Source organism: Leucopleurus acutus, assembly GCF_964270905.1.
Source record: "Leucopleurus acutus genome assembly, chromosome: 2".
Taxonomy (NCBI): Eukaryota; Metazoa; Chordata; class Mammalia; order Artiodactyla; family Delphinidae; genus Leucopleurus; species Leucopleurus acutus.
The window spans coordinates 87679902-87692119 of NC_139143.1; positions in this window are offsets into that span (position 1 = coordinate 87679902).

Here is a 12218-nt window from a genome sequence, read left to right on the forward strand (position 1 = left end):
CAGAGCCTATATTCAAATCAGCCTTTGGGTGCCACAAGAAAAGGGGGCTAAAAGGGGAAATGAAAATTAATCAATTTTGATTATGCTCGTGTAAAATCAAAACCAATAAGCTCATTAGACTGATGAAATAAAATTCATATTTTATGGCAAGACAAGAAAAATTTAAACATAAAATTTTTCTCTGCCCGTTTGGGCCTCCACCCTCTCCCTTAGTGTGTGTTGTGCATCTGCATTAACCAGACCTCCTTAGGAAGTTCCATTCCTTCTTAAACTATAAAGGGTCACAATTCCTTAGGAGATAACCTTCCTTCTTAATCTTGTAAGGGGCTGCGATGATCCATGACCCACAACTCACTTTGCACCTGTAGATCTGATTGTGTAAACTGTCAATAATACATCATTTGACGTGTACCCCATTGTCTCAAAAACTTGTGTAACTGTGCTTTGACCTCAGAGCTCTCTGAAAGACTGTTTCCCAGCTTATAATCCTCAGGTTGGCTCAAGTAAAATTCTCCATTTCTTTCTTAGATCGACTGCTGATCAATTTTTTTCATCAACAATACCATAGTTAGTAACCTGAAAATGAGACTGCCAACCTGTAAATTTCTAAATTTTATAACAAGGCAGGAAGATCTCAAGTGTCCTTCCCTGAAAGAGGAAAGAATTTATGTAGGTGAGTTCCGCCTCTACCTGCCACATTTTAAACACAATACCATAATTAACCGCTTCATGGGAAACATTTCTCTCAATGAGACTATGTTTACAAATCATAGATAACTGGCATAAAGCAGATAACTGTCATAGAACAATTAGTAAGCCAGAGAAGCTAACTCTGTAAAGATTTTTCTCTTCTTTCTCTACTCTTGACACTGAGTTTCTGCTATGATGTTTAGAAACAGCTATGTGGTTCTGACATATCTCACCAAGTACTATGCTGTGTTCTGATAACACCATTTGTTTGGGTAGCTCTATGGCCTTGGAGTTGATGTTTTTATTTTAATGTTTTGGCTTGATTAAATTAATATTAATTTAATATTTTTAATAATTCAGTAGTTTAGTATTAAGTATCCTATTACATTTTAGATTGTTTGAAAGTAAGAGACATGAGAAATTTTGACTGAATCAATTCAAATTTAGGATACTAAATAAAATTTCCAGTGAAAACAGCTCAAGCTATACCTGATGAAACAACTCTGATTCTACCCAGGCACCTGTCTAAGAACACTGCTAGCAAAGACTGAGTAGCATAAGTAATTGGAGAATAATGATTTTTTGCATTTTAATTTCTGTGAACTTAGTGAAGGAGTCTGGATTTTCTATGGGGTTTAATTTACAAGGGATGGAGATTTAATCTGCCAACTTTATTTCTTTCCTGGAAATTTGATAATGAAAAAGGTTAATATCCAAATTTGAAGTATCTTCTGATAATGTACAATTTTAGTGTCTTTCTCCGGACATTTTATTTCATTACATAATTTTTAGTGTACTAGATTAGACAACATAACAGGTTAGTAGTTTAACCTAGCAAATGGAATAGGAAATAGTAGGAATTATGTTTTTTGGCCTTGCTTACAGTAAGGCTTTGGAATTAAGTTAATATGGACTAACTTGACCCATTTCAGAGTTTTCTTAGCATAAAATTTAACTATCCTCCTGTGGTTTTCAGAGTGGGGCCACATGAAGGTGGGGGAGAACTTGTCCTAATAGACTGCTAGCCCCTCCCCAAGGAAGAAAGCCAACCTCTGGTTTGGCTTAATGGCAAAGCCCAAACGGCTAAGAGAACAAAAACTAGATAATATTAGGAGGAAGTTCTTTTGCCACAGTGCCCATCTTTCCATAATAGAGAAACTTCCATTTAGACTCTTTTTAGGGGAATGCTCCTTAGTCTTTCTCATCCCTTTCACTTATCATTCCTCCAGGAAGGAGTGATTTATCTGAATCATGATTTTTTCTTTAAGTTTTAATAATAATGAACTTGTTTTAGTTTTTTGTTTGCTTGCTTTAGTAATAAATTTGTTTTAAAACAAGACTTCAATATTTGATATCAAGTATATTTTTAAAAACCCTAAAATGACAGAGATTAAAAAAAAAAGCCCATAAAATCACACCCATTAGGATGGCTACTATCAAAAACAACCCAGAAAATATCATGTTGGCAAAGATGTGGAGAAATCAGAACACTTGTGTACTGTTAGTAGGAATGTAAAAGGGTGCAGCCATGATGGAAAACAGTAAGGTGGTTCCTCAAAAAATTAAAAATAAAATTACCATATCCAGCAATCCCACCTCTAGGTATATAGTGCCCAAAAGAACTGAAAGCAGGGTCTCAAAGAGATATTTTGCACCCATGTTCATAGCAGCATTATTCACAATAGCCAAAAAGTGGAAGCAACCCAAGTGTCCATCAATGGGCGAATGGATAAACAAAGTGTAGTAAATCAATATGATGCCCACCCACATTGAGGAAACCAATCTACTTTACTCAGTTTGCCAATTCAAATGCTAATCTCTTTCAGAAAGACCCTCACGGACACACCCAGATAAAATGTTTAAACAGATATCTAGGCACCCTGTGGCCTCAATAGGAAGCTTGAATAGAACAAAAAGACAGAAGGCTGAATCCTCTCCCTCTGCCTAACTGCTTGAGCTGAAATATACACCATTAGTACTCCAGTTCTCAGACCTTCTCAGACTGGACTATACCACTGGCTTTCCTGGATCTCCAGCTTGCAGATGGCCATTCTAGTAGGTGTGTAGTTGTATCTCATTTTTGTTATATTTTACAATTGTCTAATGACATATGATGCTGAGTATCTTTTTTATATGCTTATTTGCCATCTATATATCTTCTTTTGTGCCTGGCCATATCTTCTTATTATTTTTAATAGTTTTTTAAGATTGTTGAATTCTAAGTGTTCTTTGAATATTTTAGATAACAATCTTTTATCAGATATGTACTTTGCAAATACTTTCTCCCAGTTTGTAGTTTGTCTTCTCATTCTCTCGACAGTGCTTTTCACCCAGCAGAAGTTTTTTAATTAAAATGAAATGCACGGTTTCCCTGGTGGTGCAGTGGATGAGAGTCCGCCTGCTGATGCTGGGGACATGGGTTTGTGCCCCGGTCCGGGAAGATCCCACATGCTGAGGAGCGGCTGGGCCTGTGAGCCATGGCCGCTGAGCCTGCGCTCCACAACGGGAGAGGCCACAGCAGTGAGGGGCCCGCGTACTGAAAAAAAAAAAAAAAAAAAATCATTGCCAAAGCTAAGGTCGTCTAGATTTTCTCTTATGTGATCTTCTAGTTTTATAATTTTGCATTTGCATTTAGGCCTGTGATCCATTTTGAGTTAATTTTTGTGAAAGGTATAAGGCCTATATCTAGATTCATTATTTTGCCTGTGGATGTCCAGTTATTCTAGCACCTTTTGTTGAAAACACTATCCTTCCTCCATGATTTGTCTTTGCTCCTTTGTAAAAAGTCAGTTGACTATATTTTGTTGGTCTATTTCTGGGCTCTCTATCCTGTTCCATTGATGTATTCATCTATTCTTTCACCAATGTTACACTGTCTTGATTACTAAGGTAATGTCATCCTGTGACTTTGTTCTTCCCCTCCAATGTTGTGTTGGCTATTCTGGGTCTTTTGCCTCTGCATATAAACTTTAGAATCAGTTTGTGGATATCTACAAAATAACTTGCCGATATTTTGATTGGGATTGTATTGAGTATATAGATCAAGTTGGGAAGAAATGGCATCTTGAAAATATTGAGTCTTCCTATCCATGAACATGAGATATCTCTCCATTTATTTAGTTCTTTTTTATTTCACAGGTTTTTTTTTAGTATATCCACAGAATTGTGCAACCATCAATGCTATCTAATTTCAGAACATTTTTATCACCCCCCCCAAAGAAACTCCATAGCCATTATCACTCACCATTTCCATTCCTATCATCTGCTCTCCCTCCTCCCAGCCCCTGGCAACCACTAATCTACTTTCTGTCTTTATAGATGTGCTTATCCTGGACATTTCATATAAATAGAATCATACAATATATAGTCTTTCATGTCTGGCTTTTTTCACTTAGCATAAAATTTTCATAAGATTCCATTCATTTTTATTGCTGAAAATATATCATATTGTATGGAAATGCCACATTTTGTTTATCCAGTTGATACACTTTCAGATTGTTTGCATTTTTTGACTATTATGAAAAATGCTGCCATGAAAGTTCATGTACACACTTTTTTTTTTTGCAGTACGCAGGCCTCTCACTGTTGTGGCCTCTCTCGTTGCAGAGCACAGGCTCCAGACGTGCAGACTCAGTGGCCATGGCTCACGGGCCTAGCCGCTCCACGGAACGTGGGATCTTCCCGGACTGGGGCACGAACCTGTGTCCCCTGCATCGGCAGGCAGACTCTCAACCACTGCGCCACCAGGGAAGCCCCCATGTACACACTTTTGAGTGGACATATGTTTTCAGCTCTTTTTGGTGGATACCTGGGAGTGGAATTGCTGGTCATATGGTAACTCTATGTTTAACTTTTCGAGGAACTGCCAAACTGTTTTCAAAAGTGGCTGCATGATTTTACATTACACACACACACACAATTCCCTTACCTGATATATGATTAGCAAATATTTTCTCACATGTTGGGGTTTGTCTTTTCAATTTCTTGATTATGTCCTTTGAAGCAAAACAGTTTCTACTTTTGATGAAGTCCAATTTATCTTATTTTTTTTCCCCAGCTGTGCTTTTGAGGTCATACTTAAGAAATTATTGCTAAATCTAAGGTCATAGATTCATTCTTATATTTTATCCAAAGAGATACATAGTTTAGGTCATACATTTAGGTTGATATCAATTTTGAGATAATTTTTATACATGGTGTGAGGTAGGTGGTCCATCTTCTTTCTTTTGCATGTGAATATTTAGTTATATCAACATTATTTGTTGAGGAGATTATTCTTCTCCTCATTGAATTATCTTGGCACCCTTGTTAAAAATCAGCTGATTGCAGATGACATGATACTATACATAGAGAATTCTAAAGATGCTACCATAAAACTACTAGAGCTAATCAATGAATTTGATAAAGTAGCAGGATATAAAATTAATGCACAGAAATCTCTTGCATTCCTATACACTAATGATGAAAAATCTGAAAGAGATATTAAGGAAAAACTCCCATTTACCAACGCAACAAAAAGAATAAAATACCTAGGAATAAACCTACCTAAGGAGACAAAAGACCTGTATGCAGAAAACTATAAGACACTGATGAAAGAAATTAAGGATGATACAAATAGATGGAGAGATATACCATGTTCTTGGATTGGAAGAATCAACATTGTGAAAATGACTGTACTACCCAAAGCAATCTACAGATTCAATGCAATCCCTATCAAACTACCACTGGCATTTTTCACAGAACTAGAACAAAAAATTTCACAATTTGTATGGAAACACAAAAGACCCCGAATAGCCAAAGCAATCTTGAGAAAGAAAAACAGAGCTGGAGGAATCAGGCTCCCTGACTTCAGACTATACTACAAAGCTACAGTAATCAAGACAGTATGGTACTGGCACAAAAACAGAAATATAGGTCAATGGAACAGGATAGAAAGCCCAGAGATAAACCCATGCACATATGGTCACCTTATCTTTGATAAAGGAGGCAAGAATATACAATGGAGAAAAGACAGCCTCTTCAATAAGTGCTGCTGGGAAAACTGGACAGCTACATGTAAAAGAATGAAATTAGAACACTCCCTAACACCATACATAAAAATAAACTCAAAATGGATTAAAGACCTAAATGTAAGCCCAGACACTATAAAACTCTTAGAGGAAAACCTAGGCAGAACACTCTATGACATAAATCACAGCAAGATCCTTTTTGATCCACCTCCTAGAAAAATGGAAATAAAAACAAAAATAAACAAATGGGACCTAATGAAACTTCAAAGCTTTTGCACAGCAACAGAAACCATAAACAAGCAAAAGACAACACTCAGAATGGGAGAAAATATTTGCAAATGAAGCAACTGACAAAGAATTAATCTCCAAAATTTACAAGCGGCTCATGCAGCTCAATATCAAAAAAGCAAACAACCAAATCCAAAAATGGGCAGAAGACCTAAATAGATATTTCTCCAAAGAAGACATATAGATTGCCAACAAACACATGAAAGGATGCTCAACATCACTAATCATTAGAGAAATGCAAATCAAAACTACAATGAGGTATCACTTCACACCAGTCAGAATGGCCATCATCAAAAAATCTACAAACAATAAATGCTGGAGAGGGTGTGGAGAAAAGAGAACCCTCTTGCACTGTTGGTGGGAATGTAAATTGATATAGCCACTATGAAGAACAGTATGGAGGTTCCTTAAAAAACTACAAATAGAACTGCTATATGACCCAGCAATCCCACTACTGGGCATATACCCTGAGAAAACCATAATTCAAAATGAGTCATGTACCACAATGTTCACTGCAGCTCTATTTACAATAGCCAGGACATGGAAGCAACCTAAGTGTCCATCGACAGATGAATGGATAAAGAAGATGTGGCGCATATACACAATGGAATATTACTCAGCCATGAAAAGAAACGAAATTGAGTTATTTGTAGTGAGGTGGATGGACCTAGAGTCTGTCATACAGAGTGAACTAAGTCAGAAAGAGAAAAACAAATACCATATGCTAACTCACATGTATGGAATATAAAAAAAAATGGTTATGAAGAACCTAGGGGCAGGATAGGAATAAAGACGCAGACCTACTAGAGAATAGACTTGAGGACATGGGGAGGGGGAAGGGTAAGCTGTGACAAAGTGAGAGAGTGGCATGGACATATATACACTATCAAATGTAAAATAGCTAGTGGGAAGCAGCCGCATAGCACAGGGAGATCAGCTCTGTGCTTTGTGACCACCTAGAGGGGTGGGATAGGGAGGGTGGGAGAGAGGGAGACGCAAGAGGGAAGAGATATGTGTATATGTATAGCTGATTTAAAGATGTTAAAAATATTTTAAAAAAATCAGTTGACCATAGTTGTATAAATTTATTCTGGACTCTCAATTATGTTCCATTGATTTATATGTCTAGTATCATACTTATTCTAGTATCATACTGTCTTGATTACTGTTGCTTGCAGTAATTTTTAAAATTGGGAAGTGTGAATCCTTTAACTTTGCTATTCTTTTTCAAGATTGTTTTTATTATTCTGGGTCCTTTGCATTTCTATATAAATTCTAGGATAAGCTTGCAATTTCTACCAAAAAAAAAAAAAAAGCCAGCTGGGATTTGATAGGGATTGCAATGAATATGTAGTTCAGTTTGTGGATTATTGTCATCTTAACCCTATTAAATCTTCTGATCCAGGCACATGGGATGTTTTCTTTCATTTCTTTCAACAATGTTTTGTAGTTTTCAGTGCATAAATCTTTCTTTTGTTAGATTTACCTAAATATTTCATTTATTTTGATGCTGTTATAAATGGAATTGAATTCTTATTTTTGGATTCTTCATTTCTAGTGCACAGAAATACAATTGATTTTGCATATTGATTTTGTATCCTACAACTTTGATAAATTCACTAATTAATTACAAATTTTTGTGTGGCTTCCTTAGAATTTTCTATATACAAGATCAAGCCATTTGCAAACAGATTTAGAGTTTTCCTTTCCAATTTTGTTGGCTTTATTTCTTTTTCTTGCCCAACTGCCCTAGCTAGAACTTCAAATATAATGTTGAGGAGAATTGGGGACAGTGGACATTTTTGTCTTGTTCCCAATCTTAGAGAAAAAGGCTTTCCATCTCCCACTTTTTAAATTTTTTTTAATATAAATTTATTTATTTATTTAATTTTGGCTGTGTTGGGTCTTTGTTGCTGACGCAGGCTTTCTCTAGTTGTAGTGAGTGGGGACGACTCTTCGTTGTCATGCGCAGGCTTCTCATTGTGGTGGCTTCTCTTATTGCAAAGCATGGGCTCTAGGCATGCAGGCTTCAGTAGTTGCGGCACACGGGCTCAGTAGTTGTGGCTCGTGGGCTCTAGAGCACAGGCTCACTAGTTGTGGTTCATGGGCTTAGTTGCTCCGCAGCATGTGGGATCTTCCCAGACCAGGGCTCAAACCCGTGTCCCCTGCACTGGCAGGCGGATTCTTAACCACTGCGCCACCAGGGAAGTCCCCAGTCCCTCATTTTAAGTATAATGTTAGCTGTGGGTTTCTCATAGATGTAATTTATCAGATTGAGGAAAACCTCTTCTATTCCTAGTTTGTTGATTGTTTTTAAGAGGAAAAAGTGTTAGATTTTCTCAAATGCTTTTCTGCTTTTGAGATGATGTGGGTTTTGTCCTTTATTATATTAGTATGGTACATTACATTTATTGATCTTCATATGTTGAACCAACCTTGTATTCCTGGGATAAATCTCACTTGGTCATTATGTATAATCCTTTTTATATGCTGCTGGGAATAGTTTACTACTACTTTGCTACTTATCTTTGTGTAAGTCATATTGGTCTGTCATTTTCATTTCTGGTGAAGTCTTTGGTTTTGGTATCAGAGTAATAGTGGCCTCATAAAATGCCTTGGGAGGTGTTCTCTCTTCTATTTTTGTTTTTCTTTTTTTCTTTTTTTTTTTTTGGTAGGGGGAAGAGTTTGCAAAGGATTAGTGTTCTTTAAACATTTGCTATAATTCACAAGTTAAGGCTTCTGGACCTGAATTCTTCCTTGTGGGAAGTTTTACTACTACTACTATTACTGCTACTATGACTACTACTACTCATTTAATCTCTGGTTATAGGCCTATTCAGGTTTCCTATTTCTTCTTGAATCAGTTTAGGTGGCTTGTGTCTTCCTTGGAATGTGTCCTTTTCATCTAGTTTATCTAAATTGTTGGCATACAATTGTTCACAGTATTCCCTTATAATCCTTTTTATTTCTATGGGCAGTAGTAATATGCCCTCTTTCATTTGTAATTTGATCCATGTATTTTCAGGAAAAAATTGTGTCCCCACCAGCATCTCCTCCCCTAAAACAAAACCTCCAGAAAATTCCATTTGAGACAAATTTCAACAGTTACAAAGACCAACTTAAAAAAAAAACAACACACAATGCCTCTGGTGCATTTACATAAATGTGGTAAATGGTATTTGTATCCAGTCTAACATGGATGTAAACTACCTTCTTGAGTTCTTTTTGTTCACTCTTCAAAAAAAGTGGCTTAAAATTTATACAAATTTTATAAGAGCTCTGGCAGCACTCAAATATCATCCAGTATACATAATACCTGCTTCCCAGAGTGTTGAAGCACTTTAGAGGTTCAACTGAGGCTTCTGTCCTATGGGTATTTTTAGGTTTTCTAAGCAGTATTTATCATCTTTTTTCATAGAGCATATTAAAAAAAAATCAAATAGCAACATAAAACTTGTTAAAAACCCAAACTCAATTGTAGTAATTCAGGCTGAAGTTTTGCCATTTGTGGTAACAAAAATGATGGATGCCAACAAAAATACACTTCCTATCCCCAGAGTAATATAAAAATCTAATAATTTTATTTTTGGAGCAAGAACTTTTCCATAAACTGGGGGACATAAAACACACAGTCAGAATAAGGAGACTAGTAAAAAAGGCATGTATCATACAAATTTTAAAAAATTCAAATCCTCCACAAAATGTATATTGTAATACAACCTCTTCCCAGCTAAAGGCTAGCAGAGAGAGAACAGCTGGAAGTCTATGACCTCCAGCCATTAAACTAGAGGGAACCAAAGGTGCTAAGATCACTTCTGTCCCCTGGTAGGGCCTAGGTCCTTCTCTGTGTAGGGCTGTATCCAGTAATAGGTGAGTATTTTTGAGAAGATGCTGGCCTCAGTGCAGGTACATTCTAGTTTGCTCTCTCTGTGTGGTAAAGAGTCTGACTGCCTCTTTAGCAAAGACCTGCTGTTTCTAAGCTAGATGGGTAAGTCTGCCTAATTCTGGGGTAAAATGTTGGTAAGGCCTTTGAGTCATCACAGATCTAAATCCATGCTCCCCACTTAGTTTGATCAGTAGTAAAAGTAGTATTATTATTTCTCTGTTTGGTTCCTATGTCTATTTCCCAATTTGATATCAACTTATAAGAGGAAGAAAGGATTGTTGTCTTGATACCCTAAAACCCCAACCCAAAGCTGCCATTGTCATGTCCTCAAAAAGCAACAGGTTGCATAAATAGCAGATTTTTACAAAAGGAATTGCTTCTGGGATTTTGGTTATCATCTGCCTAAGGGCTCCAAAGGAGGTAAGCCTCCTTCGAGAAATGGCACATAGACCTTTGGGTCTGACTGTCAGATTCCCAGAACCAGAGGATCATACTCCCTAACAAAGTAGGGAGAAAAAGGTCCCATATCAGATAGTGATGGAGTGAAAGGATGGGCTAGGGAGCTGGGGGAGGATGACCACAAGAGACAGATTAACAAAAATTGCGTCTTTGGAAAGGACAGAATTTACCACAAAGAAGAAATGGCAGTAAGTTAGGTTGTTCCCCATTTAGTCACATTTAATGTCATATTGGATTAGGTTTTATGGCACGTAGAGCCAAGTAAGTCAGGCTAATAATTTTTTTTTAATAAGGAAGGATAACAAAGATTAGTAATAACTGAAAGATCTGACCCTTAAGATTGTAAAGAAAATCACTCAGAAAGAAAGTTGTTCACTCGTTTCTGAAACACCAGTATGGGTAGAAGAGAGTAAAGAAGCAGGAGCTGAAGGACTATAAGAGGAGGAAGCTAAACAACGCTTGAAGTTGTTGAGACAACGGCAGCTACAATCAGGAAATTGTCATGGCTGCTAGGAACAACTCAAGCCACTTGGACTCCACAGAAAGGGAATAGGGCTGCAGGTCTGAGGGGACAAGCTGGGTAGACACTCAGGGGAAAAAAAAAAAAAAAGAACTACCCAAGGCTTTTATTATTCCAGACTGAGTGGTGGGAAAGCAATGGAGATGGAGGTGGGTTGGGGGATAATGGGAGACAGAACCAGGTCTCTGTTAGAAAAATGTAACCTCTACCAGCAAACAACATGTTCCTTTTGTTCACCTTTGTATAACCCAGTGCCTGCTATTCCTAGCCAATTGAACAATAAATATTTGTTGAATAACTAACTGGATGAATGTAGAGAATGGTGATGGATATGTCTTCACTTAGTGTAGACCTCTTTTCTTGCAGACCTCTTCTCTTAAGCGACAGTGTTCAGTCTGGAGGTGGATACGGGCCACAGGTTGCTGGGACTGTTATTTATTCATCTTCATCACCTATCTCAGTGTCTGGCATATAATTAGGCACTCAAGAATTGTTTAAAAATAAATGGAGGGGCTTCCCTGGTGGCGCAGTGGTTGAGGGTCCGCCTGCCGATGCAAGGGACACGGGTTCGTGATCCGGTCCGGGAAGATCCCACGTGCCGCGGAGCGGCTGGGCCCATAAGCCATGACCGCTGAGCCTGCGCGTCCGGAGCCTGTGCTCCACAACGGAGAGGCCACAACAGTGAGAGGCCCGCATACCACAAAAAAAAAAAAAATGGACACAAGCCTCTAACTATTGCTTCCTTTGATCCCACTTCTAAAATCTCTGCAACCTTGTGACTCTGCTTTAATGGAAAGTATCATTCTGTTTCAGCAGCTTAAGTTGATTTAGATACGTGTTTTACTCAGTTTCTTTGATAAGTGTTAAGTTTTACCTTTTTTATCCTAGTAAAATTTAGTACAGTATCAACTGTGAATTATGCTGTACACATATGCTATACAACTAATGAAGTATTGTCTCAATCCATGCGCATGCCATTCATTCAGTCATTTTTTCAATAAACATTAATTGAGCATTTGCTAGGTTCCAGGAACAGGATACTAGACTCGGGGGAATAACAAATGACTACTGTTTCTGCTCTGAAAAGATTTAGAGGCTAACAGAGAAAGAAAGAAACATGTTAAAAATTTCTTTTAAATTCAATAAAATATTTTAGATGCTATCAAAACTACTCCAACTATCCTCACAACCCCACCTTCTCAAACTCCAAGGGGTGGGCCTGGTCTCTGCCTGGCTTTCCTGACAAAGCAGGGAAACTGGACAAACACGATGAAAGACAGTTTCATGAGGTAGCTTCTAGAAGGCAGGGAGAAGTTTTGCTAAGCCTCGATATTTGAAGTGGGTCTCTAAGGTAGTAATTACTTTA